This window comes from Girardinichthys multiradiatus, chromosome 19 (assembly GCF_021462225.1).
Source record: "Girardinichthys multiradiatus isolate DD_20200921_A chromosome 19, DD_fGirMul_XY1, whole genome shotgun sequence".
Lineage (NCBI taxonomy): Eukaryota > Metazoa > Chordata > Actinopteri > Cyprinodontiformes > Goodeidae > Girardinichthys > Girardinichthys multiradiatus.
Window position 1 is genome coordinate 17,650,419 of NC_061811.1, and position 6,000 is coordinate 17,656,418.

Below are 6,000 nucleotides of genomic sequence, written 5' to 3' on the forward strand. Positions count from 1 at the left end.
GTGGGGGTGGAGAGTGGACAAGGGTGGGCATTGAGAGGAAGGGAGACGGGTTTGGGCTGCCTGTCGCTCCAGCGGCTGCTGTCCTGTCTGTGTGGCAAGCCACACTTCAAGAGTAATTAGCGGTCAGATTCAGTGGCCCCTAATCAACAGGACATGTTAAAACTGCCCTAATCAGGCCTAATCCTGGCTTTGTGTCACACATACCCATTTTTTGTCTTACCTACTCTGTCTCCAGTATTGATTTTAAACATTCTATAGGGTGGTCACTAGACTGCTGTCACTGTGGCTTTTGAACAATGAGTAACTAGGTTAAACAATCTTTCAGTTTAATAAATTTAAACTTAAAATAGCTTTCCCAACAAAACTCAAATGTAAACAGCAATGAAGACCTTGCCAAACTACAAGAAATCATTATTAAAAATAAAAATCCCAAGTAACACACATCGTTTTTTATTGTATCTTTGAAAATGTTTCACATGCTGTCACAATAACAGTATTTATTGAGAAAATAAATAATAAAGAAATGTAAAATAGCTTATACTTATAAAGTGGGAAGGAAAATTATATGTAAACTGAAAAATGTGGCATTTGTATTTAACCCTTTCTACTGTGATACTCTTTAATAAAGTCCAGTGTAACCAAATGATATCAGAAGTCACTAAATTAGTAAATACCAATTTTGTATAGTTTATTTCAGTGTAATGATATCTAGAGAAGCTGCAGAGAGCAATAGGTGGAGTGGGACAACATGCTGACAGGATTAGTATTAGTTGTGTACTCCAAAAATGTGATCCTATTGGAAGAAAAGGGTGAAAAAAGTTATAGTTGCAAGACAGGCTTCAGTGGTTTACCTTGCCACAAGCCAGATAGGGAACACACCATGTGAAAGAAAGTGCTCTGGTCAGATTTGACCAAAGTTGAACTTTTTGGGTAATACAAAATGCTATGAATACCAGGAAAGTCATACTGCAAAACATCTAGATGTCATGTTTGTTAAGGAATGAGACTCTAACGCAGACAACAATCACAGACACCAAGAGACAGTTTAAAAGGTTTATTGGTACAGTGAGAGATGGCAAAGGTGAGTATCAGAAACCAGAGGAGCGTAAATACACAAGAGGTAGAGAGCCTGATAACTACACGTGAACAAAAATAATCTGGCATCTGCCTCAGATAACCTGCTCCTTTTTTTTTTACTTGTCCTGTATGGCAGAGTAGTACTTAGAATTGTTGTCTGAGTGCCAAGAGATAGACCAAGAGATTTACCTTCACAAGTGGAGCATTACGGCTTTCGCTAAAATGTTCCATTTGATATACTGTACATATAAATATGTATATCAACAAGGCCCTGGTGCCCCACTGACACTTTCCCCTTGCAAATAGTACAAATATCTCAGCACATACTTGTCACAGTGTTTTGTTTTCTCTGACTCTGAATGTGACACAACCACGAGGACAGAACAGCATTTAACAGTTTGTAATGGCGCGAGCAGTGCTGGGGGGTGGACAGGCAGGTGGACAAGGGTGGGGTGTTTCTTTCAGAGTGGCAGGGCTGGAGGCATAAGTGGATAGGAGGCTCACGGTAGGTTCGATGGAGTATGGCATCCAACACTCGCCTGAGCATGATACGGAGAACAAGAGTTTTAGGAATCCAGGAGCAGTGTAGCAAGAGACCAAATCACACTGGTTGAAACAATGAGCTGAGGGGAAAAAAAACACCACACACTATACTACACACCGCCACTGTGGGTTTGACAATACTATATTGTTGTTATTGTATATTGTTAATATTTGCCACGGTGCTCTATTTTTCATTCCTACACAACTTGTTTTTGTTTTTAACTGCATATTTCCAAATTTATTTGTCAGCCGTATGGTCAGCTGTATGTATGTAGCACCTTACCACCAAAGCAAATTCCTCATACATGTGAAACATTATTTGGCAATAATGAAGTTATTTTTTAATTCTGATTCTGATTCTGAATGTCTTTATTAGAAATTTCTTTGGAATTATTTCAAATGCAATGGACACAAGATGGAAAAAAAGCGAAAAAGAAAAGAAGAAAGAAAGTGAGAGAGGTGGGGCCAAATGTTAAAAGGAAGAGAAGGAAATAAGAATAAAAGAGAGAAAGTAACATCAAAGATACTTTATTAATCCCAAAGGAAAATTAAATGTTGTCATAGCTCATATTGTACAGGTTTCTTTAAAGAGCGGTTATAGATGCTGATGGCTGTGGGAAGGAAGGATCTCCTGTAGTGGTCTGTTTTACAGTAGATCTGAAGAAGCCTTTGAATGAAGACACTCTGTTGTTGTACAACAGTCTGATGAAGAGAACAGAGTCAGCCTTCTTTATTAGCTTATTGAGCTTTTTTAAGTCCCTGGCTCTGATGCTGCTACGCCAGCAGATGATGGCAGACAAAATCATCCTCTCCAACACAGACTTATAGAAGCTATGAAGCATCTTTCTGCAAATACCAAAGGTCCTAAACATCCTCAAGAAGTACAGTCTGCTCTGTCCCTTCTTGTAGACAGTTTCACAGTTGGATCTCCACTCCAGTCTGTTGTCCAGGTGAACACGGAGGTATTTATACTCCTCCACCAAATCCACTTCTTCTCCCATGATGGAAATAGTGTTTGACCTATTCCTGTTTATCTTAAAATCTACAATCATCTCCTTTGTTTTCTTCACATTCAAGATGAGATGATTGTTTCTACAACGTGCCACAAAGCGATCCACCAGCTCGCTGTACTCAACTTCTTGTTTATCTCTGATCCACCCCACGACTACACAATATGCAGAGTATTTCTGCAGAAGAGTCTGTGTGATAAGCAAACTAAAGGTGGTCCTGATAGTTCATTGTTTGCTTACTCAGGTGGGCCAAAAGGAGTCTCTCTAGGATCTTCATGATGTGGGATGTCAGGGTAATAGGTCTATATTCATTGAGGACTGATGGGTGAGGGAGTTTTCTTTGGTACTGGAACAAGACAGGATGTCTTCCACAACACTGGAATCTTCCTCTGGGGCAGGCTAAGGTTGAAAGGGTGCTGCAGAGGGGATTTATGACTTTTGGATTTGGGGGCATTTGTTTGATATCTGTGTCCTATTTGGTGGTGGCCCTGTGGGCTGATTCATGTTGGTGATCATGGGGGGTTGGGGGCTCATGGGGTTGAGATCGGAATTCATTGCGGGGGTTGGGACTGTTTCATCCTGGGATGGCTCTGGTTGGCGGGCTCTTTTGGACCAGGTAGACCCCTCTTTGTACATGGCCCCGTATCGTGTGGGGAAGGGGATCGTTGGGGGCTGGGTCGGAGCAGGGGGTCAGGGTCTGGGTTGCTCGGGTTTGGGCGGTGCCGGCACTAGTCTGGGCTGGTGCCGGAGCAGTCTACCTGTCTCAACCCCGAAAGAAAAGGGACCATCTCCTGGGTCCAGGGGCTGGTTGCCCCTCTGGGGTATCGGCACCTTGACCTGGAAGTGTATAGAGTATGTATGGGTGAGTGAGTGTACAATGTCCATTGTTGGGTGTCTTTCTGTTGGGTGTGTGGGTGTGAGTGTTTTTATGTGTACGCGTGAGGGTGGGAATGTGTGATTCTGACTGTGTGTGCCTGTTTTTGTGTCAGGTTGGGTCTTGGGCTGCTCCCTCTCCTGGATCAGTTTAGGCCCACTATCAAATGTGGGGCCTATTTCCTCTCTGACACAGTCCCTGCTGGTGGCTGGTGTCTCTGCCCCCTGGTGTATTTGTGGTTCTCGGTGTCCATGGCTGGGTGCTTTGGTGTGTGCCGGCTCACTACCGGTGGCTGCTTGCCAGGGCCCGGGCCCCTTGGCTCTGTCAAGCCTCTGCTTGGGGAGTGATGTGTCCCGGGGTCTCGGGTCTCTGGGTCCATGGCTGAATCTGCTCCGGCGTGGACGGCTGCTGGCAGGGCCTGTGGGCTTGTCGCTGCAGCTCCCTGGGGTTTCTGCATGTGGCTGCTGGGTGGTTCCCTTGGGCCTCTCCTTTGCTTTTTTCTGGGGGGGTTGCAGTTGTCCTGACAGTGGTTCTCCTGGGGTTCCCGTGCTCTGGGGTGGCCTTTGGATGTCTGTGGCTCGGATCTCCTCTGTGTCTGTCTCGGGTCCAGGGGGAAGGTTGGTGGCTCTTCACAGTCACTATCGCATATTTTTATAGAGAAACCTTGTGTACACAAGCGCGCTCACACTGAAACCGACAGTTGTTTAGATTCAGGTGTTAACGGGTACACAGATGCTCTATATTGAGCTGCAGTTACAAAGGTTTTAATAGTTTTGCAATTTTCATTAGTTTTAATTTTTATTTAGTTTTGACTTCACATTTTCAATTCTGTTTTAGTTTTAATTCGCTTTTGGCATTTGTTTGCTAGTTTAGTTTAGTTTTTATTTTTTGAAAATGCTTAGTTTAAGTTTAGTATTTATTAGTTTCAGTTATAGTTTTAGTCTTTTTTCTGAAATCATATCTGGGGACATTTCCAGCTCAGAGATTAAAAGAATTAAATGTTATCAAGATATAATGAAAACACTGGTACAGTTTCATTTATTTTAAAATATTTATTCATAATTAAACTATAAAAATCAAGTGTAATAGCAGGAAAGTTTATCCACACTGTTGTTAGCATTTCCTAAGAGCAATAAAACAGATAAATAGCAGTAGTAATGTGTCTTCTTTACTCTCATTCTTTTTCTAACATTCATCTGCTCTTTCCCTGCTCTCAGCTTTACTCTTCTTTCAATCAGTCTTTCTATTTTCCTTCTCTCTCCTCTTCTATCAGACGTTCACTATTTTAAAAGAGACATAATATAATCACAATCCTCTCCAAAAACATTACAGCATATCAAAACTGAGAAATTACAATTTAACAAATAAAATGAGATTTTTGTTTCAGATACACTTTAGTAATTGGACATTTTTAGATACTAGGAAACTAGGATAATCCTTTAAATATTAACATTTTTTAATTTGTTTACTATTTTTCGCAGTTGATGACATTCCAAAATTGCCATATTTAGCAAAAAGAAAAAAACAAAACATTTTTACTTGGAACAGGCTCATACAACAGAAGAAATGCACTTTTAACCAGGTGATTATCTCTCCCTTCGGTGACGTCAATGAAAGGGTCCATTCCTTATCTCCCTCTCTGAAGGCTCTTTTTCTCTTGTTAAACAATGGTTGAAACACAAACAAATCTGTGAGCATTGATGTAAACCAACCTACCTTGTTGCAGTTATGTAATACATTTGAAATGCATTTCCATGTATTTCCTATCATTAGTTATAGTTACTCTGCGTGTGTGTGTGTGTGTGTGTGTGTGTGTGTGTGCGTGCGTGCGTGCGTGCGTGCGTGCGTGCGTGCGTGTGTGTGTGTGTGTGTGTGGAGACCTGTAATTTAACCATTTTCTTTTCCACAATTAAACCAAAACAAAATTAGACATTGATGTGTCAAAATTTCTTAGTAAATAATTGGATATTTAAAGAGGTGTCCTATTTTTTACTCATGTGTCCGGTTTTTTGCTTCCCTATAATTTTTCCGTAAAGCACTTTGAATTACCTTTGGAAATGAATAGTGCTATACAAATGAACGTGTCTCGCCTTTTCTTCACTAAATTAGACATTTTGTCAAATGGTTTCTCCTTTCCAATAGACTATTTATTGCCTTGTTTTTAATTATTCATTGCACCCTTTACAGGTTTTCTCAAATAAACATATGTTTTATTGTAACATTACTCGAAAACCATACTTTTGTATTAAATGTTTTAAATGTCCATTATCTATAAAAATTGGAAATTTGGTTTAACCATGTTATAATTTACCACTTATCATAAGCTTTTGGTCATTAACCAGTCTATAGTGTTAATTAAAGACTAATGCATAGACCCTCAAAGATCAGTGTGAATAATGAGGTTTTCAAATGAGGATGTGTTTCTCATCCACATTATCTCTGACAATTTCTTAAGTAATGATAATTATCTTGTCATAGGAGATTACTAGACAAGAA